The sequence below is a fragment of the Triturus cristatus genome, chromosome 2_1 (assembly GCF_964204655.1).
Source record: "Triturus cristatus chromosome 2_1, aTriCri1.1, whole genome shotgun sequence".
In the NCBI taxonomy this organism is placed as follows: domain Eukaryota; kingdom Metazoa; phylum Chordata; class Amphibia; order Caudata; family Salamandridae; genus Triturus; species Triturus cristatus.
The window spans coordinates 982225331-982252252 of NC_140581.1; positions in this window are offsets into that span (position 1 = coordinate 982225331).

Consider the following 26922-nt stretch of genomic DNA (forward strand, 5'->3'; position numbering starts at 1 on the left):
AAGAGAAGATTGTCGACAGGAGGCAGATCAAATAAAGCCCATTTGAGCTTAAAAACATTGGACGTTTCCTGGCTGAATCGGGTCTGTTGGCATGTATGGTTGTACTACCATTGCCTCTTCCTTCTGCCCACAATGGTCTATTACATTGCCACAGCCTCTCTTGCAAGTCCTGTATTGTTGGTTTGTTGTCCCTGCCCCCCTTTCCACTGCCCTCCATAGTCTGTTGTGCTGCCACGGCCCTTCCTGCCTGCTCAGTGTGGTTAAATTGTTGCCTTTGCACCCTCCTACCTGCCTTCAATTTTCAGAGTCCGTGCCCCTGGCCTCTGCCTCTCAACAGTATCCTAATGAACAACTAGATTGCTAACATTCTATATTTATTACAAAAGTGTGGAACGCCTGACGTCATCTTGATGTAATCAAAACTGTAATACCTAGAGCATTTCCTTTAGAAATTACATATATAAGAGCGTCTTAGTGGCATCAAAATTGTGGTTAGTGCTCCAAAAGACTAAAATAAGGACATATTTTCTGAGTTTTCAAATAGCGACAAAGCACTTTTAAATTATTTGTTATCTTTATGTTTGTTTATCCAGTTGACCACTTGATTAAATGTTGCACGTAGGGGAGAGGATGTGGTGTTACTTCCAGAACTGCAGACTTTGCAACTGGGGAACCAGGTTGGAGTTTCTGCTTCAGCTCGACATTCTGTGATTCTGGTCAAATCACTTAGTCTCCCCATGTCTACAACCAAAATGAATTTGTTCTTCTGTGATGTAACCAATGCTCATGTAAAGCACTCCAATACCTGACAAGTCTGCACTATATAACACTGCAAAAACACAAAATAATAAGTGTTTTGCACACTTCTGTCATTGGGCTATATTTGGGCTACATCTGGATGATTTTGGGCTACATTTGGGCTCTTTTGTCTCCGGTGGCCTTCTTGGGAGATTTATTTGTTATGAAGTTTCCTAATTTCCTCATGTACTGCAGTCTCCTCAGTAGGAAATGCTTTCAGTTTTTTACTTTGATTCCATCATGAAGGTATTCAGATATGTCACACATTTGCCATAAATTCTGAATGTTAGCACTCTAGTTGCTCATTAGATCACTGTTCACCATGGAAGTCTACTCCTGGTATTAAAAGTGCATGTTTCAGTCTGCATGTCAGAATTTTTTTATGAAATAGAAGAGGATTTGAGAAATCACTCAAAATGTGCCCTCATTTTCTTTCTTCAGCATTAATCATAATGTCTATGGCAAAATGAACCCCCTCATTGTGTTCCTTTTTAAATTAAATGTTTTAAGTGTTACCAGTTTATTCCAATCAAGATGGCTTCAGGTTTGCCATACTTTTGTCATAATGAAGACAGCAAGCGCTCTAGTTGTTTTTAAGAACACTCTGGGACATTCTGTCATTGGGCTATACTTGGGCTACATCTTGGTGATATTTGGGCTACATTTGGGCTCTTTTGTCTCTGGTGGCCATCTTGGGAGACTTATTTGTAATGAAGTTTCCTAATTTCCTCATTTTCTGCAGTCTCCTCAGTAGGAAATACTTTCAGTTTTTTACTTTGATTCCATCAAGAAGGCATTCAGATGTGTCACACCTTTGCCATAAATTCAGAATGTTAGCACTCTTTTTGCTCATTAGATCACTGTAGTAAAGCTACTGCTCACCAGGGAAAACTACTGCTGGTATTGAAAGTGCACGTTTCAGTCTGCATGTCAGAATTTTTTAATGAAATAGAAGAGGATTTGAGAAGTCACTCAAAATGTGCCCTAATTTTTCTTTCTGCAGCACTAATCATACTTTTTATGGAAAAATGAACCCCCTCATTTTGTTCCTTTTTTAATTAAATGTTTTAAGAGTTACCACTTTAATCCAAGCAAGATGGCTTCAGGTGTGCCATAAGTTTTTCATAAGTAGGACTGTTAGCGCTCTAGTTGTTCTTTGGAACACTCTGGGAAGCTGCAGTAGAACACAAAGGAATCAACTGACAGTCTCTGCCCTTGTTGGATGTACATGTTTTACTGAGAATGTCAGACTTCATTCTCACATGACTGAGAAAGATAATGTGAATTTACAGAAAATAAGCTCTCAGTTTAGCTTATAGATCACCTTCCAAACCTCTCTGGGAAAAGCATGAGAAAATATTTTTCTCTCAGTCATGATATCCCAGCAGAAGGCTTTCTCACATGGTAAAATCACCTTAGAACATACCACAATTCCCAAAATGAGTATGGTACCATCAACAAATGATTTATAATGTAACTAAAGTCTTAAAACCTTCTATTGACTGCAATGCTTTTTAATGATGTGCTATCATGTATATTGATCCCAAGATGGCTGCCAACACTTCTTGGATGAAGTGCTGACAGCCAATCAGATCTCAGGATGAGATGTGTGGTTAGGCTCCGCCCATATATATATATGATTTTACTTTTGATTTTCTCAGGAACTACTGAACAGATTGACTCCATATATGCAAAAGGCACATCCCTGAGCTAAGGACTACCTCTCTGCCAAATTTCAAGTATTTCTGTTCAGCCGTTCGGGCTGTACCTTGGACTAAAGGTCGCTATGGAAAATTGCATGGGGAAAGCACGTTTTGGGACCCCCCTTTTTTCTCGGCCCCCGCTTGACGAATCCCCCCGAGACTCTCAGGGTAGGAGCAGAGCGGAGCGCCCCACCTATTTTGAAAATTTCGCGGGGATTCGTCAACCGGCGCCGAAGTTATTCCAAATAGAATGTTGCGGATTTCCTATGGAAACACGGTCCTAACTATAACTATCTACTGGCAACCGCCAGTAGATAATATATATATATAATATATATATATATATACATATATATATATATATATATATATATCTTCTTTTTTTATTATTCACCAATTATTCTTCCTAAGGAAGACACCGCACACCGGGAATTCGAGTACTTCAATTGTTTTGCTTACCGTGAGCAAGACCGATTGAGGTTGAAATGCGTTGGTGGTGGTGGTTCGTTGGTGAAAATTGCACGTTTGCAATAAAGATTGAAGTACTCGAATTCCCGGTGTGCGGTGTCTTCCTTGGGAAGAATAATTGGTGAATAATTGAATGCGAGGAATGGTCCATCCTCGACACTGGCACCCACCGTGAAATAGTGCGCTCTCCTTGGGACCAATTTGGTGACAAATTTTTTATATATATATATATATATATATATATATATATATATATATATATATATATATATATATATATATATATATATATATATATATATATATATATATATATATATATATATATATATATATATATATATTCACTGAAAAAAACATAGGTTTCAGGGACGTTATAGTTCGAAATTAGCATTTAAAAAACCTTAGAAATTCACAAAAAAACACCTAGGTTTCAGGGACGTTATAGTTAGAAATTAGCATTTAAAAAACCTTAGAAATTCACTGAAAAAACCATAGGTTTCAGGGTTGTTATAATTAGTTCGACATTTTACTCATATAAAACCAGAGAAATTCAGCCGTTATAGTTAGTAGAGCTAACTATAACTCACATCCCCGCAATGCACTGCAGATGATGTCACATATTACATCTTTTAGGACATGTTCAGTGATATCACTGATGACATCTCAAATGACATCACTGATGACATCATCCAGTGACTGAGTGTTTCTAAAATGTTCAAGAATGTTATATCTATATATGCCAAGGTATATTGAAGAATGATTGGTTGTCTGAGAACCTGTATGGGTGCCTGAGTGTCTGTGTGGGTGGGGGTGTGGGTGACTCCCTGCATGGATGTGTGAGTGGGTGATTCACTGGCTGTATGTATTTATGAGTGTACGTATAGCTGTGTTGGTGAGCGATTGTTGAACACAGTACGTATCTGTATGAATAAGTGATGTGGTGTGTGTATAACTTTATAGGTGAGTAAATGGCAGTGTGATGAATTCTTTAGGTGACTGACTAGGTTTATGCGTAACTCTTTGGGTGAGTGGCAGTGTGTGAGTGTCTATATGGGTGTATGAGTGGATATATTAGTGGCTGTATTGATGAATGACTGCGTGCATGAGTGACTGTATGGGTTAGTGGGTGGATGGGTGTGTAGACGTATGAATCACTGAGCGGGTATGTGCTAACTGCTATTGCTCTGTCTATGGTTTTGATATTGGTAGTCTGTATTTTAGAGTGGGTGTATGAAAGGTTTTATTAGGGTGTGATGAGGTGCATCAGATGATCACATGGATGATGTCATCAGAGATGTCATCAGTGATGTCATTTGAGATGTCATCTGTGATTTCATCAGTGATGTCACTGAGCATGTCATGAGTGATGTAATATGTGACGTCATCAGCAGTGCATTGCGGGGGCGCGAGTTATAGTTAGCTCTACTTACTATAACGGACGAATTTCTCTGGTTTTATATGGGTGAAATGTCCAACTAACTATAATGTCCCTGAAACCTATTTTTTTTCAGTGAATTTCTAAGGTTTTTTTAAATGCTAATTTCTAACTATAACGACCCTAAAGGCTATGATTTTTTTCAGTGAATTTCTAAGGTTTTTTTAAATGCTAATTTCTAACCTTAATGTCCCTGAAACCTATGTTTTTTTCAGAGAATTGCTAAGGTTTTTCAAATGCAAATTTCTAACTATAACATAGCAGTCACGTTTGCAGAGTGGTGGAGAAAGGTGAGCATGGCCTCCGAACACCTCTTAGCAATCCCACTGTGTGGGATTTACTGGAGGTAACAGGAGGGGTAGTTAGCCCCCAACGTCAACCTTGAGGGCCAACTACCCCTTCTATTACCTCCAGTAAGTCCCACAGAGCAGGATTGCTAACTTCTCATACCAGGCCGCGCCCCCTTTCTCCACCACTCTGCAGATGCACCTCCTGCCATGTTCTGGGCTGGGGGATTAAGTTCCCTTGAATCCTGAGGGTCCCTGGGGGCCAACTAGCCCACCAGGTACCTCCAGTAAGCTCCACAGAGCTGCATTGCAGAGAGGTCGCCCCAGGCAATGCCCCTTTTGACACCACTCTGCAAACATGGCTCCTGGCGCACTGCTGCTCAGAGGTTGAAGTCTACTTGTGTCCTGAGGTCCTCAGGATACATGAGGACCTCATCTCCTCACCAGCTGTGTGCCAAGAGGTGTGTTTGCACAGTGGTGTAAAAAGGGGCGTGGCCTCGGACCACCTCTCTGCAATCCAGCTCTGTGATGCTTACTGGAGGTACCTGGTGGGCTAGTTGGCCCCCAAGGACCCTCAGCATTCAAGGGGAATTAATTCCCCATCTCACAATGCGCCAGGGGGCGAGTTTGCAGAAGGGTGCAGGGAGGGGGGGCCTCCGGCGAGAAGCCTGCTTTTTTAAAAAAAATATTTTTTTCAGAAGGTGTGCTGTGTGGCCCCCTTCTTTTAGCATTTTTGAGGACCTGGGGACCCCATCCCCCAGGGCCTGACCCCTTTTTCATAAAAAAACCAAAAAACGGGAAGGAGGCCGTGTGGCCCACCTCCCAATGCCAATTTCAGCCCCAGGGACCCCATCCCCTGGGGCATGGCCTCCTTTTATAAATGTATTTATTGGGAAGGAAGGCCATGTGGCCCCCCTTCTATAGGCCACTATTGGCCCCGGGGACCCCATCCCCTGGGGCTGGCCCTTAGCACTGGGGACTGTGGGGGGAGCCCCAATGCCACCACAGTCCCTGCAGCTCCCCGCCTCCTACGGGAGCCTGCATTGATTTTTGGAAGAGCTTCAAAAAAGCAAAGCAAGAGTTTGCTATGACAGGGCAGGAGCCGTGCTCCCGCCCTGTCATAGCAATGGCAATCTCCTGGGGGTGGGCAACCCGGGACATTGCAGGAGCTGGCCCTGGGGGGTGGCGGTCCCCAGGGCCATCAAGGGCTCCTGGAGGGGGGCCGCGCGGCCCCCCTCCCATCATTTGTAAAGCCCCAGGGAAGTGGTGGTCCCTGGGGCAGTGTTGGGGGGGCTCAAGCTCCCCCCACATTATTTATTTCAGCCCGGGGAGGTGGCGATCCCGGGGCTTGGGGGGGCCCACGAGGCCCCCCACTCAAATATAATAAAGCCCCAGGGAGGTGGCTGCCCCGGGACTGTGGGGGGCTGCGTGTCTCCCCGTGCATAAATTATGAAGCCCCGGGGAGGTGGCGGTCCCCAGAGCTGTGGGGGCCCCCGCTACAGAAATGAGGATTGCCCCCGGGACCAAAATGAGGATTGCCCCCGGGACCTGGCCCACCTGGGGGCTTTAACAAAGTGCGGTAGGCCGCGATTTGTTTTTTTTTTCATTTTTGACGGGGTTCGCGCACCCAGCGCGATTCGGCCGAAAATGTAAAATCAAAAAAATATGCTTTTTTGGGGACTGGGGGTCCCTGGGGGGTCAGGGTGTTTTTACTGTGCCCCCTTTTCTTGTTTCTAATGTATCTCTCACCTTTTTCATTTTCACTTGGTCCGAGGCACAAGATGGCTGCCAACACTTCCTGGTTTGAAGTGTTGGCAGCCAATCAGAGGCAAGCTCGTTCTCGGAGGACTCAGCCAATCAGATCTCACAATTCTCAAATATCGATGTCTGTAAATCTTTAAACATCTCAAAAACTACAGAACGGATTTACACCATTTAAAAAAGCGTGCTTTCTGGACCAAGAGCTATCTCCCTGCCAAATCTAGTGTAATTCTGTTCAGTAGTTCAGGCTGTAGCCGTGTCTAAAGTTTCCTATGGAAATTAACATGGAGAAAACACGTTTTGGGACCCCCTTTTATCTCGGCCCTCGCTTGACGAATCACCTCGAAACTTTCAAGACAGGAGCTGACCGGAGCGAGCCATTAGTTTTAAAACTTTCATGAAGATTTGTCAAATGGCGCCAAAGTTATTGGCAAATGAAAAAATGCTTTTCCTATGGAAACTAGGTTCTAACTATAACTACCTACTGGCTACCGTATATATATATATATATATATATATATATATATATATATATATATTACCTACTGGCGGTCGCCAGTAGGTAGTTATAGTTAGGACCACGTTTCCATAGGAAAACCTCAACATTCTATTTTGAATAACTTTGGCGCCGGTCGACGAATCCTCGCGAATTTCTCAAAATAGGTGGGGCGCTACGCTCCGCTCCTACCCTGAAAGTCTCGGGGGGATCCGTCAAGCGGGGGCTGAGATAAAAGGGGGGTCCCAAAACGCGTTTTTCCCATGCATTTTTCCATAGGACCTTTAGAACGAGCTACAGCCCGAACGGCTGAACAGAATTACTCAAAATTTGGCAGAGAGGTAGTCCCTAGGTCAAGGAAGTGCCTTTTGTAGGTTTGGTGTAAATCTGTTCAGTAGATTCTGAGAAAATAGCCTTTAAATCAATATATATATCTGAGCCCGCTTACGGTACGCTTACCGTACGCTTACGGTAAGCGTACGGTGGCGTGCGCGAGCGCGATTCTGATTGGCTCTTAGATCTTAGTAAACATTCGAATCGGCCGAAACCAGGAAGCGGCGGCCGCCATTTTGTGTATTTCACTCTGAAAAAAAAGAGTGAAAACAAGGAAAGGGGGCAATGAGGAGAGTTACAGACCCCCTAACATTTGTGAGGGGGTCAAAGAAGGACTGTAAAGTACAAAGAAAACATTTATTGATTTTAAAAAAAATCACGGGGTACGCGTACGGTAAGCTTACGGTAAGCGTACGGTAGAAAAAAAAAAAAAAAAAAATGAAAATCAGATTTAAGTGTTTAGATATTAGGGGGCTCTAAAAAGAGCCGTTGTGTTTATGAAATGATTTTTTAGTGGTACCTACAAGTAAGTACCGATGCAGAGTCTAAGGTTCAAGAGGAAGACTCTGTTCCCTTCATCATTGAAGTGCACACCATCTCCTCTATAAATGTCTTGCATGTCATAACGCAAGTTGTTGTGGTAAATGGCACCCATACCATAGTCACGGAGGAAAGCAGAAACAGATTTGTTGACGTGCTTTCTTGCTTTGTCATCGCACCGCGTGCCCACCGTGCGTGCACGGCACTAACTGCGTAAAGTGGGCGCGCGGTGCGCGAAGCGCACCGCGTGCTCACTGTGCGCGCACGGTGCGCGAAGCGCACCGTGCGCGCACGGAACGAACTGCGTTAAGTGGGCGCGCACGCCACGAATGGCGTAAAGTAACTTAGCATTTAAAAAACCTTGCAAATTCACTGAAAAAACCATAGGTTTCACACATGTTATAGTTAGCGGAAATTTTACTGATAAAAAACCAATGAAATTCCCCCGTTATAGTTAGTGCAGGCAACTATAACTCACGCGACCGCAATCTTCTGCTGATGACATATGTGTCTTTATGAAAAAAAAATATTTGTAATATATGTATAGCTAAAAATGTATGGAAGAAGACATGGGCAAATAAGTGTCTAAATACAGTATTAGCATCAGCAGAGGATTGCGGTCGCGTGAGTTATAGTTGCCTGCACTAACTATAACGGGGGAATTTCATTGGTTTTTTATCAGTAAAATTTCCGCTAACTATAACATGTGTGAAACCTATGGTTTTTTCAGTGAATATATATATATATATATATATATATATATATATATTCCTCCTTTGTCCCCTCCGGGATTCCTCGCGCACTCACGAGACCAGAGGCAGGTGTGCAGTGAATCAGTTATCTTTTTATTTCATAATCAGCAAGCCAATGCTCCTATAAGCAACTCTACGCGTTTCGGTTTCCCTGAAACCTTGCTCACGAGTTCTAACAGTTTTCAAACTGCGTTTTTTTTCTCTTTATAGACAAACACCAATAAAACAAAAAACACCCATGTGATACATCGTGTCACTTCCTGTGCTATCCAACTAAGCATTCTGGTACATGTAGTTCGTTGTAATTCTTCCGTAATAGAAGTCACATTATAATCTCATGTTGACAATCTCAATACATCTAAAGGATTAATCCATAGCAATCTTTCCATTACAATCATTGATACAATTGCAAGAGGAGAACGACATTATCCTGCCAATATTTTCCGGCGATGCCTGATTGTCACCAGATAACGCCCCCCAGTGGGCAAACAATTCTATCTGACTAGATTTTACGAGTTAATCTGATGAGGTATGTTTAAACCCTCTAGTGGGTCTACCAATCATGAAATGAGGTATATGTCGATATGTGAACACACATTTTCCTGATCACCTCATATAGCGTTCAAGCCCTCTAGTGGGCCTTCATCTCATATATATATAGGGGTAACACTGCTGGTCATCCTGGGTTAGGTGTTTCAGAGTCCGGTGTATATATAAGCAGTCCTTGCTCTGGAACATTCCATACTGTCTCCTATCTTGTAAACAAATGTGTGCACTGAACCATGTCCCATTGTTTTTTTATGTAAGTGCTGCTGCAGTTTGTACCATCTCATAGATGCACATCTGCCTGCACTTTTAAAATGTGGTTCCCCAGTATCTAGGAGAAACAACAGATACACTGAACATGTGTCAACTTTTCTTGCCATTGACCACTGAACTATCTTTTTAGTGGAAAGGAAGGGCTTCAGGCTCCTACAGTTTTCAGGCGATGGGTGTCCACTTGTATAACAAAGTAGCGTGGATGAGAAATATTGCTTCATGCCAAGGAGCCTTCACATCTGTCTTTTGACAGTGTCCTGGAGGCCAGTAAAAATGGATGAGTCAGTGACATTATCGCATCGGCTGCCAGTGAAAAAGAAAATGATAATAAAATGGTTTTATAATCGTTTTATTTTTCATTCTGCACTAAGTGAGGCGAAGCTCCTCCGTCATTACGGGAGAGCTGCTGCTGCCTAGCCATACACTTAGCACTGTGAACAATATGCAATACCAAGTTCCATCTACCAGCAGCGGCCCGTCCCCTGCCTAAGTGGCGTGGAGGGCCGGAGGAGGGAGCTGGGGGAAGGGGGTGGGGTTCTGTGGACACATTTTTAGGTCTCGCCTGAGACACCGCTTTAGCGCTGCTCTGGCGAGACTTATAGTAAGCGACTTTTGGAAGTGGAAACGAGTGCATTTCAGGCCGCCAACTACAGTGCATGTGCTCCGGGCGCGCGCACCATTTGGCAGCCTGAAAGCATTCGTTTTCTTTCACTTTCGCGGCCGCACGGCCGCCCGCGAAAAGTGCTCACCATTTGCCAGCCTGCATTGCCTCTCTCCCCTACCCCCTCCCTTATCCCACTTCCTGCTTGTTTTTTATTGCGATTCTTGCAGGCTGGGCTCCTGCAGCCCGTCAGATTAAGAAGGGACCCTTAGCTGCCAATCCACAACTGCCCTCGACCTCCTGCCCCCACACGCACCACCACCCTCTTTCTTGCCTTTCCCTCAGGCAGATCCATATTCTAAGAAATATCGCAGGCATACCCACACGAGTGCACTAATACTTAAAATACACGCCAAAAACCCAACCCAATTACACCCCCCTCTCCCCCCACCTTGCACTAACAAACACCAGAACTCGTGCTTCTCTCCCCCACCCCCCCACCATCGCGTCTCGCGCGTCCAATGCTTGTTCCTATTTCTTTCTGCTACTTTTATCCACCCTCGAGAACGCCTCTATTCTGAGTGTTGTGCCCCGTTTTGTTACTGCCGCTCCCCCGCCCCCATTGGCGCCTGCCTGTCCCTTCCTATCCCTGGTCCCCTTCGCTTTCTGTTTGTACCCAGGCTGAGCACCGCTCTCTTCTGGCGCCCCTTCTCTCGCCCCCTTGTTTTTTGCTACCCCATAATCTGTCCTGTTCGCCTGTCTCTCCCTTGTCCCTCCGTCATATGCACCCCTCGCTCCCCGTGGCCCCATCTCTGCTCCAGACAGCTCACCGTGACTGCTGAAGCCGTAGCACCCCCTCCTCACCCCGCAGCCGACTCTAGGCGCCATTCGCATGACGAGCGCATTCACCGCTATTCCCACAAAGTATTTCTTGGATCGCGTATCTCAGGATTCATTGTAATTAAAAATAAGCTGCAGGACAATGGCGCCGTGGCAAGGTGCGCGCCTTCCCCAGCGCTATTTGTTAAAGTCCTGCATTTAAAGTCTCAGGGAGGAATAAGGCTACAACTTAATTAGCGGCTTGCCGTTGCTGTGGCAACGGCGGGGCCCGTCAGTAGAGGCGCGTAATTAAAGTCGGGATATCAAATGATGCTTTGTGGAGGAGGATACATGGCCATCCTACGTTAAGACATTTCATGAAGTCTGGCACGAGACATCTTGTAAGGCAGGCGATCACCGAGCTACGTGATCCTTCGTGCCAGGACAGCCACAGCTGACGTGCGGGAGTGAGGGGAACCCTCGCCAACATGTCCACTCACCACAGGCACAGTGACACTAGAAACATAAACCGGCTCATTTACCATCGTGTAACTAAACTGTCTTGGAGAAACGGTACTTGTTTTAAAAAGTCACAAACGTTACAGGAACAAAACGTTTTCAAAACACATTTTAAGCATTTTTTTGTTTTCGGACAATGTTTGTCGGTGCTATGCATTTGGTGCTTAATTTTGTGTCATTTTATTTAACAAATCAACAAAAGTCACGTGGAGGTTGCGGCCTGGAAATGCTGTGGCGCGCACGCGCCGCACTCTCCTTCTACTGGCACACACATTCAGCTCACCGTCCTGCACACCCCCTCACCCCCATATGCTCTGTCGACAAAGTCCCTCCCACCCTTCCTTTCATCTCCCCTTTTGCTTGTACTTTTAGCGTGAGTATTCACAGCCCTGAAGGCACTGGAGTGATTTACATGAGCCCGTGCGTTTTGTTTTGCGTACAATTAAGAAGACAGTACTTTAAATAAATACGAATACAGTTTACTTCTAAGTCACTGCAGTGATTTACGTGACCCAGTGTCACACTGTGCGTTTTTTTCTCAAAAGAAAAAAGAGTTTACAATACAAATACACTTTACTTACAAGTCACAAACCTCACATGAAACGTGAATGAAAAATACTTTCAAAACACACAGACTGCACACTCACACCACGCACACACACACAGCTCCCACCCTTACACACTGCACTACACATATTAGGCCCCTCGCACACACACACCACACACTGCCCCCCTCGCACACAGCCCACACACTGCTCCCTCTCACAAACACTACACACACTGCCCCCTCTCACACAGACCACACACACTGCCCCCCTCTCACACAGACCACACACACTGCCCCCTCTCACACAGACCACACACACTGCCACCCTCTCACACGCCACCCTCTCACACAGACCACACACACTGCCCCACTCTCACACAGACCACACACACTGCCCCCTCACACTCTGCACCCCCCCACACTCTGCACATCCCCCACACACTCTGCCCCCTATTTTGTACGATGTCAGTAGGTGCATTTTCCCTTTTTTTTAAAAGTCACAAACGTTACAGGAACAAAACGTTTTCAAAACGCATTTTAAGCATTTTTTTGTTTTCGGACAATGTTTGTCGGTGCTATGCATTTGGTGCTTAATTTTGTGTAAATTTTATTTAACAAATCAACAAAATTCACGTGGAGGTTGCGGCCTGGAAATGCTGTGGCGCGCACGCGCCGCACTCTCCTTCTCTGGCACACACATTCAGCTCACCGTCCTGCACACCCCCTCACCCCCATATGCTCTGTCGACAAAGTCCCTCCCACCCTTCCTTTCATCTCCCCTTTTGTTTTTACTTTTAGCGTGAGTATTCACAGCCCTGAAGGCACTGGAGTGATTTACATGAGCCCGTGCGTTTTTTTTGCGTACAATTAAAAAGACAGTACTTTAAATAAATACGAATACAGTTAGTTTACTTCTAAGTCACTGCAGTGATTTACGTGACCCAGTGTCACACTGTGCGTTTTTTTCTCAAAAGAAAAAAGAGTTTACAATACAAATACACTTTACTTACAAGTCACAAACCTCACATGAAACGTGAATGAAAAATACTTTCAAAACACAGACTGCACACTCACACCACGCACACACACACAGCTCCCACCCTTACACACTGCACTACACATATTAGACCCCACAAAATGCCAACTCACACACTGCCCTAGGAAACATTAGCCCCCTCAAACTCTGCACCCCCTCACCCTCAAATATATAAGAATAGAGTTTACTTCAAAGGCACTGCAGTCATTTACGTGAGCCAGTGTCAGTATTGAAAAAAAATACACAATCTAATACAGCCTTTACAGAAAATAGAAATACAGTTTACTGACAAGTCAATAAACAACCAACTGCCCCCTCTCACACAGACCACACACACTGCCCCCTCTCACACAGACCAAACACTGCCCCCCTCTCACACAGACCAAACACTGCCCCCTCACACATACCACTCACACTTACCCCTCCACAAAGACCACTCACACTTACCCCTCCACATACACCACTCACACTGACCCTACACACATTAGACCCCAGAAAATGCCACCTCACACACTGCCCTACACACATTAGCCACCACACTGCTATCTATCTTTCTATTGCCCTCACTCTATCTATCGCCCTCACTCCATCTATCTATCTATTGCCATAACTATCTATCTATCTAACTATCTATCTTATCGCCCACACTCTATCTATTTATCGCCAACGCTCTATCTATCGCCCTCTAGCTATCTATCTATAGCACTCTATCGATCTCCCTCTAGCTATCTATCTATCACCATCACTTTAAATAGTTATCTATCACACAAAATCTATCTATCTATCACCCTCACACTATCTATCTATCGCACTCACGCGATCTATCTATCTATCGCCCTCACTCTCTATCTATCACTCTATCTAGCTATCGGACTCACTCTATCTATCGCACTCACTCTATCTATCGCCATCACTCTATCACACTCACTCTATCTAGATATCAACCTCACTCTATCTATCTATCTATATAGATATCGATCTATCTATCGCCCTCACTCTATCTATCGCCCTCTAGCTATCTATCGCCCTCCATCGCCCTCACTATCTATCTATCTATCGCCCTCCCTCACTCTATCGCCCTCCCTCACTCTATCGCCCTCCCTCTATCTATCTATCGCCGTCCCTCTCTCTATCTATCAATCGCCCTTCCTCTATCTTTCGCCCTCACTCTATCGCCCTCCCTCTATCTATCTATCACCCTCTCTCTATCGCCCTCCCTCTATCTATCTATCGCCCTCCCTCTATCTATCTATCGCCCTCCTTCTATCTATCTATCGCCCTCCCTCTATCTATCACACTCAATCTATCTATCGCATCACCACAGCATCACTCAGCACCACCACAGCATCACTCAGGGGCACAACAACATCACTATGCGCTACCACAGCATCACTGAATGCCACAGCATCACTCGTCGCCACCACAGCATCACTCGTCGCCGCCACAGCATCACTCGTCGCCACCACAACATCAATCTGTGCAACCATTCAACAACAACTGGTTCAAATATGTTCTCTCAATGTTTCAAGCTTTATTACAAATGTCACAAAAAGATGTTAATATTTCACTTCTGTTCTTGGATTTTCGTCACAATAAAATACACTAAACATAATCTTCACAAAAGTTATTTACAAAAGTTTAAGCTATTGCCATTATAAATTACAATAACTTTTATTTAAGTATTAATTATTTTAAAAAATTAAAAGCCATTGTTATTTGTAATATCAATACATCTAAGTCACGTAAATACAACACATATTGCCTTACAAATGTCACATTTGCGAAAGTTAAAACTATTGGAATTGTAAATGACAAAGCTATTAATTTAGCTATTTTCAAAACCAACACAAATACAAAATTTGGCATTTACAATACCAATAGCTCAAACTTTCCTAATGCGAGACCTATTGCATTGCAAATGCTTGTTTTTTAATGCGATAATTACCTGATCCTCCCTGTCTCTGCCGACCGCTCTGTCGTGCTCTTCCTACTTCTGGGACAGGCTCCCAGACTGCACTGCCGCCAATCATGATGCTGCAGGAAAGCAAGATCAGGATTGGCCTGAGCGATATGACTTTGGGACTGGGAGCCTGCACCAGCTTGCCCCAGAAAGCTTCACTGCGCATTAGGGGTTTGGCCGGCTGAAACGGTTGTCCAAACACCTCATGCGCAGTGACGGGACAAGGGAGTACACTACCACCCCCCCTCCCGAGTGTAAGGCTCCTGGACCCGCCCCCAAACTCGTCAGAGTCCTGGGGCGGTGCCAGAGGGATTAAAATAAAATGATTAAAAAACGGGTTTAAACCTGTTTTATTATTGTTTTATTTGCGGGTGGTGCCGGCGCTCCTCCACCCTAATGGAGGGGCTGCTGCTGCTATCTACAGGGGCAAATATCTGCTGGTCTTTATTCTGTGAGCTGGGTTCAAGACATCTGAGGTTATGACTGCTTTGCACCCCAGTGTTGCACTTAGCTGCACAAAGTAAGTTTGAGAATTGGCAAAACACATGATTGGCTGATTTCTGCCACCTGCCATTTCTTTGCAATTCATTTGTTTGCGTTTGGGGAGAGATGGGGATTTTCCACAGCAGGAAAATTGGGGTAAGGCTGGCATCCCAAAACATAATATTGTCCCATTTGACTGCAAGCTGTTGACGCAGATCATCTTAAAATATTCAAGGGGTTACGTTTCAGAGTACAAGGTTGTAGGGCTATGAACTGCAAGGACACCAATAACCTAAATAAATCTGGGGAATGTAGCTGTGGCTGTGGGCCTTTGAGCCCTTATGAACAACGAACAAACTGGAGTATCGGCCAGCCGCCCTCTAGAGGATGGTTTGGCGGAACAGTGACTACAGGGGAGTTTGTTAAAGGTTGCCATCACAGGATTGTATGCCTGAGCAATGCAACTCACTAAAAAAGTTCATTTCTTCCCCTGAGAGATTTACTAACTGGGCCAAACGAATCATTAAAAACTGGATGTGTAATTACCATAAAATACAGTACTCACAGAGCATGAAAACTTGGCAAATGTGTAAATCCATGAAAGACTACCAGAAGGAAGAGCAGCAGTCTGGTCTACTGCCTAACAAAGAGGCGTAGCCAGGGGGAGCCATTTGACCGGTGATGTTACAGATGGCAGGCAAGGCAAGCCCTAATAAAGCAGTAAGACATTGTTAAAATGCAAGCCTCTATTGGACCCAGAAGCCAAGAGATGTGGCAGAAGCAAGGGTGACGCTTCCAATAGAGGTTATAGAACAATCAAGACCATACATTTGGGGTGTTAGAGCTGAGGGTGCCCTGGAGACATCTCTTTGAACCTCACTCCAGTAGATGGCTGACCCCTAGAGGCTGACGCATGTTTTTGTAGAATCATCACGGGGCCATCCCTCCTAGCACAGGGAAAAAGCAGAGCAGTCTTACTGGCCGAGGAGCTGCAGCAAGCATACCTCTACCTGAGAGGTGCAAGGTCAATGAGGCTTTGTAGAGTCAAGCGCTCCTTCTACAGTTCAGCAGGGGGATCTTCAGAACCTCTTCACCAAGTCATATTTGGAGACAAGTAATCCAGGCTCCATAGTGGGGGGTTGCAATCCCAACCAGTTCAGTCTTTGGGAAGTGATGAAGCCCACAGATGTCACAGATAAGACACGCTGTATTCAAATCCTAAAGTCTCATTTTAAGGTGCCACCCTAACACAACAGCAACCATTTTAATGAGATTAAACATACCTACTAGGGAAAGAGGAAAATTTTGGAATTCCACATACAACAAGAATGTGAAAAGTAGATAAATAATTAAATAATTAAAAAAACACTTACCCTGCTCGCTGAGTAGGCGATGCGGCGAGTGAAAGGTAAGTGGTTTTATTTATTTATTTACTTTTCACTATCCCGTCGTATGTCAAATTCCACTTTCCCCACCCCAACCTGCCCCTGCCCTGCCTCACCGTCCCACAGCATTTACCTGTGCGAGCCGCCGCTGAGCAAATAATATGTCTGTGATATTGCAGAAACCTCTTTCCTGTAGCGGAGGTGTATCTGAAGAACAACGTACAAAGTAAGGTAACAGTTCCTAAAAAAATATATGCCAGTATGGTCTACTATGCAAGAAGAGAGGAAATAGAGGAATGGCGAAGGGTGTCAGGCGAGGTTCGAGAGTGGTAGTGTAATGGAGACCAGAAACTCCTGGATGGTACTAGAAGTGCCCTCACACACCCTTGCGGGTGCAAAGCATCATCATCGGGCGGTGCTCCTCGTGGGGGTGGCGCTGCAGTCCCTCACGGGCCCTCGGAAGGGCTCTCTATAGGAGATCTTTTGGTGGAGTCGCCGTAGTTGTGCGTGCGGGTGTGTGGGGAAGGGGGGTGTGGTGGTGAGGCTAAAAAGACCAAATGGTGCCCTAACTATTTATTGGTGGGTCCAAAAGGTCTGCTAAAAGTAACGGGGAATGATGTTACATAAACATTCTGAGTGGGGGAAGAAAGATGTAAATACGTCCCGCTGCTCTCGACCCGTAGGAGTGAGGGTTTAAAGTGAGAGAGAGGGGGTACAAGTGGTGGTCAACATGTTTCGCGCTGTTGCCGGTCCCTAATGGATCCTAGCGCTTCGTCAGGACCAAGGTGGTGGTTAAAAAGTAAGGAAAGGGATTCAGACAAAAGGGGAGAGTATTCTGTAATCCCAGAGACAAAACCAAAAAGTTGTAGAAGGATCACGGATTATTCGTGTCCTTGACGTCGAACCCGCATAAAGTCAGGGTCCACGCTGTGCCGGGTCTTGACCATCTGGGGCGGGGGCTACAGATCTGCCCCGGGAGTTCGCTGCGGTAACCTAGGGTGCCTCCAGAGTCGCCGGTGAGTGGGGGTGCTTAGTGTGCATGTGCTGAGTATGTAGTGAGTGAGCATCAACACTTGTGGCTAATTGTGCAGTCTGGATTTCCATCCTGCATGTGATACATACAACTCCATTCCACCCGGAATTAAAGAAAGAAATAAAATGACCAGTTATACAACGCCCTCACTCCTGTGACTACTCGCCCTAACATGGTAATCCATTAGTTAAAATGAACCGAAGTTTATTATCCATTGCTAAATCCTTTCTTAAATAGTTAAATAGTAGCAGTCTACATTCCCTGCAATCCCGCAACTCATATGGAAATTTCTCGGTCTCCACTTTTACGGTATTTTTTTTTTTTTACATTTTTGTCTGGATCTATCCATATTTGCGTTTTGCTCATATTATCTGTGTTTATCCATATTTATTTTGGGTTTTGTGAAAAAATGAAGCTGAAACCAGTGTTTCTATAAACTGATAAACGTACACTGGTACTTGAACACCTGACAGATTTCAATGATATGAACAATTGTAGATAACAAATCAGTACACATGTACAAAAACAGAAACATTTTAGTTTCAAACCTCTGCACAACGACAGTTGTTTATGGCTCATTCCTAAAATTCCTCCTTTTTAGCGCTGTTACTGATCAATCCAGACAGTTATTGGCCTGACCGATCAATGCAGACAGCTGTTGGCCTGGCAAACATGACTGACATTTATAGTCACTCAAAAAATAATCTATTTTCCATTTTTATCCACATTAAAAAAATACAGACATGAAAATAAACTATTTTCTGTCTGTATTTATCTGTAAACATCAGTAAAAACAGAAAAAAGAGAGCCTTAATTTTACCACCAGTCTTTTTCTTTCTAAAGCAACCTCTTGGCAAGCGACACTGGTAAGCACTATGTAAAACTGTAAAATAATACATGATAATAAAACTAATAATGGTGCCAGCCATTTTATTAATTCACCTAGTGGGGTAAAAAGAAACTCCTACCTTGGAGAAAATGGTGTATTGCTCCTCTGTTTATCAGACAAAGAATAGTCTGACCAAAACCAGTATCTCATCATAGCTAGCTATTTGTGAGAGAATGCTTCCTGCTATAAAACAACTGCAGAGTGCTCCAATTTCCTAAGTGCTTGCGCGAACAGCTCATCAAATCCACGGTTTTGTTTTTTATTCTGAGACTTCGCCCATTATAAAATTAACGACTACAAGTCCCACAATGCAAAGTAAAAAATCTAAACTGAATGAGCGGCTCACTCATAGACCTGAGAAGGTTGAGAGTTGTGCAACTGGAATATTAAAGAATGGAGAATGGCTGGGTTAATAGCGGCTAGGCTCGATATGCGCTACATATGTGCTTATTGTTGAAAACCCTTAACTCGTGTTGACTGCGCGAGCTGAAGTCAGCCATCTTTGAGCTCGCGCGGACTGAAACTGGCTTACGTTGTATCAGTATTGACGAGCTGCCACATCCCATTGAGCTAATGATAAAACGATGGATAGCTAGCAGCATGGCCGCAGCTTCACTTGAGGACTCCTGCTATTTATCTAGGCCGTTCGTCAATACACTCAATTGCCTCTTGTCTAATGAGTCAAGATGAACGAACCTCCGTCAAGTCCAGCGGTTATCAGCCGGTGACGAATGAGCCCCTGACCTTTCTTTCCTGGCAGGGAATCCGGTGAACAGCAGCACGTGCAGGTCAGACCGGTGGCTGCCATTAGGTCAAAATAAACGGCGCTGCTTCAAGCTCAGGCATTAAAGCTACACGTCCATGATAAGAATGAGATCTGGGGTATTCACAATAATTGACTTCATAGTTTAAACGACATGAACTGCTTTAGGGCAGCTTTCAGATTGGATGAGCAGGGTTGTAGTCGTAAATGGAAAAAAGCAAACATGGCCGCAGCAATAATTGTTCAGCGATATTTGTGTGAACAGATCCGCACACGAGACAGCAGTCTATCTACTTCAGGTCCCACGCTTGAGTCCCCTGCTGCCACTGCTAACGAATTTATGGGTCACAAAAGCAGGGTTAGCTTGCTTTTGTGGTTGGTAAGTCAGGTAACGTCGACCTCCACTATGTGGCAACATGTGTTGGATCAACTTTGAAATTTGTCTCGGAACTTCGCTTTTATTTTGCACGAGGTGCCCATGTTACCAGAGAGGGACCCCAGAGAGGGACCCCGCGAGGCATTTGTGACCCTACCCCCCCCCCCCCCCCCCCCCCAAAAGCTTCCTATGAATGTGTTGCGATGCCTTGATTTTCGAAACCTAAAATGCAGGAAGTAGCATCAAGCGCTAATGTTATTAGTTGATCAGCATTTGTACGGAGGGGCGGCTACTCCACTAGGGCGTAGGAGCGTCGCCCCGGTGCGAGAAAGCTATTACCATTTTAAGTTTGCTTTGCGCATTGGGGGCAGGCGGGTGGGTGGGGCTGCTCTGCTCTTTGAACAGGGCAGGGGAGGTGTGGTTTGCCCACTCCTGAGTGCGCAAAGACTGTTTGGTCGGCCCTCTCGGGCAGCCCAAAGCAGTCATGCGTACCCTGCCCTTCTCCATGCATTGCAGCCTGCATGGAGAACAATGGCCACCCCATTAGCCCCTGGCCGGGCGGCGTCCTCCTGACCAATCACAACGCTGCTTGAAGCGTTGTGATTGGCTTAGGGAAGGGAGCCTGGATTCCGGCTTCCTGTTCCTGGCCTGTCGGAGGCAGGAGAGCAGGAGCCAAGAAGACACGGGACCCGGCGGAAAGGTAAGTTTAATTTCTTTTTTTTTAATTTCCCCACGATCCCCCTCTACCCGTCTCCAACTGCAATTAATGCCGGCCGCCACTGTTTGTATGCCTAATTTGAGCAAAATCACCCAGATCGTTGGCAGTGGCCTACATGACTTCTTCACATACCCTAGTGTCCAATCAGAACTACAGAAGAGTAGGGTTAATTCTTTTTTTGAAAACTGCATTTTTAAGCTTTTAGGTAGATTGTGAAGAAAGGGTTTGTGCTGTGTGAACACCAGTAACTGAAATAATATAACATGTTGCGATAACTTTGGCAAAAAAACTTGGATATCCTTTTAAGGCCATATCTCCTAAAAACACAACATTACAGAGACTTCCATGTAGCCGTAAACAATTCTAGGCAATGCTTCGTGGTTTCTCCCAAATAACTGTACGCCGTTCTTATAACACGCATGCAGCACGGGAGGCTTTATCTGCACTATAATTGGAAATGATTGTGCAGCATAAATCTCTCCGTTTCAAGATGCAGGCTCTGTGTATGCTCACCACATGCCTCCAATTATGATACTACAGAATGTTACCAAATAGAGTAAGGTACTAATGTTTATAAATAATTTTAAAGTCTACTGTTATTTAGATCTAGGGATGCCCTTTCCTGGTTTACATTTCATAAATCAGTCTGAAAATGATGCACAGCTGTGTGGTAACACCGTCGTCTCGCTGTTTTTTAAGAGACAGTCTCCACCAGTGTGTTTTGCTAAAATGGTCAGCATGGCTGACGTTTCCCTATCTTCGCCTGGAAGAGCAGTACCAGCCTAATTCTGCGAAACATAGATGATGAAGCAGCATTTCACTCTCTTTGACACCCCTCCGTATGACATCACAGGAAATGCCCTGGTTACGTACCAGTAATCTTCATTACTTCTAGTCCTGGTCTTCCTCACCACAGTAATGAACACATGAGCATTATGCTCCCACAGAAACTCCATGCAAAATCAGTTAGCTTACTAGTCTCCCATCCCTCCAACATGACCCCCACCGTCCTCCACCAATAGGATAAAAGGATACAGCACACACATCTACGGCCTGTAAACAAAGCCATAGACACAAAGCCGACAACAAGGGCCGGGAGGGAAGGGAAACTACACTGTGGAGAGGAAGACCAGAACTCAGAGTAGTGAAGAGTACCAGTAAGTAACCGGGGCAATACTGCCTTGTCCGTCTTCCTTACTACAGTAATTAACACATGAGTAGACACTAAAGCAACATCAGCTTCATGGATAACAGAGGACAGCCCATACATGAAAGGCAGTGATGGAGAAAGATTTTTGCAAAATAATTTTGCTCGATCAAGTCTACTCATTAGTGTGATATTAACAAAACAAACGAGTGACTAATAGTGTAAAAATGTTAACTGTTCGTGGTCTTGGAAAGTAGTATGAAAACGTGCAAGAATGAAAAAGCACATTAAGTGATTCAAACGGTTCATAAATGGCTTTGAGTGGAAAGAGAAATCGATTGAAATCTAAAGAGTTCAATGTGCAAACGAGGAGAGACCTTTTTATGTATATTAGAATTTGTACAACAAGCATAAAGGTGCAAGTAGTGAAAATGCATTCAGAAGCGATTAGCATGAAATGCTGTTTTTGCCCTTTCTAAATAACATGAGAACAATAACAGTTATAGAAATAAAGAATACACATTTGATTATAATAGATTAATGAAAATAGAGCAATTGGTTTTTCTTATGCATTCTCTATGTGAACATTTAACTGAAGCATGTTTTTATTTCCTAAACACACACTGACTTTGCAATTTTCCTGCAAGCCTCAGAAATCTGCTGCTAGAGGTAAATTTTCTTTTTTACTAATGTAGGCCTCTGGAGAATGTGGTTTGTCCTCATTAATTCTAAATGGCTGCTAATTTGATTGTTTAGTTGGGTGAAGCGTATATCTACAGGACGTCTTCTTTTCAGTTCGGGGAAATGTTTAACTTTCGAGAACTGACTGTGTGTTAAAGTTACGAAAGAAACTAGGAAGCATGCTCGAGTGTTGGAAGAAAAATACAATGGTTTCCTCTTTTCCTGAAGGTTGATGACGACAGCCTGTGTTAACAAAAGAATATTGAGAGTTTTGTGAACTGGAGTGTGATTACTGATCACCTTATGACTTTTGTCCAATGAGAATCCTAAATGATCGTGAAATGATACATAGAGCCGGTTGGACTATCAAGTTTGGAGAATAACTATTAGTGCTTTACAATAGTTTTTGGGAGTAGCTGCTTCTAAGAGAGGGGCCTTGTTGCCGTTTTTAGGTCTCGCGAGCCAAAGGCTCGAAAGAGACATTTTATATCTGGGCTTTTCAAAGTGCTGCCGTGGCCTAAAGCTACAGTGCACGTGAACGTGCACGCGCGCAGCGCCATGTGTCTTTCCTCTGTAGCGATCGTAATCACGATCACTTTCACTTTCGCGGGCTCCTCTGTTGCTGGCATTCCCCCCTCCCTTCTCGCCCGGCCCTCTTGGATCTCTTCCGTTTTTACCTCATGGCAAGTGTGTTACGTGACTATGTGCCCGCCAGGGCTCCTTGGTTTCACGTTATTTTTTTGTCATCCTTGCCCCCCCGCCCTCCATCTAGCAACAAACCAAGTGTGCGTAAAAGGCAGCTCAAGCAAAAAGATCTTTCAAGATTCTTTGTTTAAATTTCATCTCTCCGGAGATATTTATTCGTCTTTTTTTAAATTAAGAAACCGATTAAACGTTCTCTTTCCACTACACCTTTATACCGTAACAACAACCGACCTAGTTATCAATGTGGGTGGAAGCTGCAAATACAAGTATGTTTGTGTGCATTGTGGAGTTTGTGTTGGGGCATGGGTTTGCTATGTCCGCACCAGCCTGGGGACCTTAAACACTTAAGACGATGTATATTTTTGTTTTGCAGAAAAACACATACAAATGAAAAATATAAACAGCTCCTCCAAGCAATTATAAGTGAAAACGTGCGCTATAATAAATAACAGCTAGCCTCAACATTTCATAAAGCACTATCACTAAACCCCAAGACATACTACTAGAGTGCATTCACCATAAACACTCATTTGTATGGCACAAAACAGGAAGACATCTTTTCACCCATTTGTAGGGTGCAGTGTCCACTCGTAAAAGATTTACGGACTCTGAGGCAAAGTCCTGTTCACACAGGCAAGTGATGGCCCCCAGGTGTGATAATTATTTGAAGTAAAAGTACCCTTCCCCGTGTCCATCCCTCCTCCCCACCCAGTCACAGCATGTTAGTTTTGCAGTTGGACATTAACATAGAATTAGAACACATATCAATATGTAATGCTGCCACTATTCAGCGGCGATGTCCGTGCAGCACTAACCAGTTCACACTGAAAAGGGAGACCCATTCTGTGGTCAAAGACACGTGCAGGACTGAGAAAGTGCTGCATTGAGCTGTTGCACTAGTTATGTTGTGCACCTCCTCAGAGTCGACCCGGAGATGCCCCCACTCAGCATTAACCGTAAGATCTCACTACAGACGAGGGTGACTGCAGAGAGGTGCTGCACTCAATGGCTCTCCATTCACAGGCAGGCGCCAAAAAATATAATTAAAGTAGAAGCAGTATACAAATGCACGGAGTGAACATAACATTTTGACCCCGACTACAACAAATCAGACCCTGTCACACATGCGTGATAGCTCCCTTTAGGAAAGAGAAGGTTAAATAATCAAGACCCTGGATTATTCTCCCGACACACTCCTTCACTTGAATAAAATGTAATGTTTTTGTCATAATCAATTACACCTCACAGTTTATATTCGTTACTATCATTTAAAGACATACAATCGAAGGCTGTGTCATTGTCAGCAAACGTATTTACTGGACTAGAACCCCAGTGAACAAAAACACCTAAATAAGAGGTTTAATTTTAAAGAATATTCCTTACCTTCTCAAGTAAGTTCAGAATATAGACTTTGCAGATGGCAGCATAAATATACCGTTTTTATTTACAAATGAAAAACAAAGTATAGGCTGGAAAAACAATATAGTGCCTAAGAAAAGTAGAGGCGCAGACGTTACTTTTCCAACCACAAAAGATCAATATCGAATTATGTGCTAGCCAAGATCTCTAGATGGTTGATGCGCTGGTTATCTATATATATATATGGAGGGGGGGTGGGTGGGGGAGCCCGAGCCGCCACCGATCCTGGTCAGGCTGCTTCGGAGACCCGGGTCTCTACCGAACACAATGGGTCCTAGCCTGCTGTGCCCGCTACCGCACCCCCTGCTTATCTTCCCCCCTTGCCAGGGTTCCTCTCCTCTGCAAAAATGAGGCGCTGAGCAGGGCTTCCAAGTTCCGAGTTTCTGCAGGACTTGGCGAGTCTGACAGGCTGCATCAAACGACAATGCCACTCTTTGGCAACTATGCCTGTTGAATCCGGTGTATTGTTAAGGGTGGGCAAATTTGTTCCACCAATCGGGGGATGGTCAAAAATAATGTTGTGTTCACATTCTGGTCACTTAGTATCCACTGCCACTAAAAACAAACCCTAAAGTATTCTTTTTGGTGGCCGTACATGGAACAAGATGTTGATAACATTAGCAACGTGAAAAATATCTGTTATCAAACAAACCCTGGAAACTTAAATTAGGTCTTTGCCACTGGTTCCTTTTGCAAAAGCATGGAGCAAGTTAGCTTTAGATTTTGCCTGACATATAAAAGCATTACTGGATAAGTTGTTTTACTGGATTGTACTTGTTTTTTTTTTATTTGAGAAACAGAACCCCAATCTTAGATCCTTCGCTCGTCCGAAGGGGACTTAACTGGCAGTCTCCTGTGTGGCTCTATTTTTAACACTAACGCCGGCTTTTCTGCGCTTTGTTTTGTTTTTGTGTCTACCCAACCTTTAGAGTGTGGTTATAAGGCCTCCCCCTCGAAGCTCCTCGTAGGGAGCTAGCACCCTTATTATCAAGGGGTGAGTGCCTTTTTATACCGCCTATTACAAATCATGAAAAAAACCTTTTTTTTCTCCCCTCCACCCCCCTGCATGTGTGTGTGACACTGAACAGCAATAATATTACAAATGGCATGAATGAAATTAAATTTTGATTGCATTACCCACCCATATAATTTATGGATGAGCGACCAACCATGAATGTGCTCACTGATATAAACAATATGGAACACCAGACTTACGCCCTGGTGCTCCCCACAGTGTACCAGACACGTTCACGGCTCGTTGATCACAGGGAACGATAACAGTGATTAATTTTTGCCACCTTTTGTCACATTCCGGACTCACAGCACACATGGAACAGAATCTGCTATCTTATGTGTATCTGTGTTTTGTCGCTTTCCTTTGCAGGAAATTCCTCACAGAAAACAACAGCAGGTATTAAACTTACCCTCCTGTCGTAATGTGACACTTGTTAATTGCATGAGCTCTCACATTCACGTCTCTGGGGAAGTTTCTTTTTTGCATCCCACCCTGATGAAAGCCCAGGACCAATACATAGGCCAGTAGTAAGGGCTGAAACATGTGGGTGTGAAGTGTAGGGTCATAGGACCATCGTATCCTCCCACCCTAACATAGTCAGTTTTTAACCTTCCCTCTCACTCCACTCATAAAGGACACTTTAGGAGCAAGAGAGGAATTTTATCTTTAACATCACGCCCCCAAACACAATTTATCTAAGTGCTCCCTAAAACACGGTTGCGCCAACCCTGACCTTTAGGAGTTGGGGTGAGCCCGATAATGAAGCGTGTCACTGTTAGAGTGAGTGAGGGCTATAAAAAGAAAAGGGTCTCTTTCCCTTTCCACTCTTGAACTAAGGGGGGCTAATAGACCTAGGGACTTACAGACTGGTTTGGGAGTTTTCTAACACACAACATTCCCTGTTCTTCACCTGCTGTTCCTTTCCCCTACTCCACTTTTTCACCAGGGACCACCCTGGTCCCAGGAGGGATATTCTTTTGTGATACCTAGTATACAAAGGGAGGACACATCTCTTCATACCTCCCAAGGGCCCTCTGAACCCTTGCGTAGGTCCACCTGGGCCACGCACACAGTGGTACAGGTTAATTTGTAACCTCCTATGAGAACTGACCCTTTTACTTCAGTTGTTACACAGTACATCTTATTTACTCTGTAAGCACTATTTTCTTTAATGGTTTCTCTTACTGCAGGCACTACATGCTTTCCTACAACATTTAGCATGTCATGTGTGCTTTCACGGGCGCTTTTACAAAAAAAAGCATTTGTTTGTCAACTTGACAAACAAATTCCTTTTTTTGGTAAAAGCGCCCCCTATCACGCTTTCAGTTTAATAGTGGCCCGGACCTTTCTTTAGACACGGCTTGTCTAAAGAAAGGTGTGTGGCCACTAGTGAAAGCGCAGCATGGGGCGCTTGTAATCAACAGGCATTTG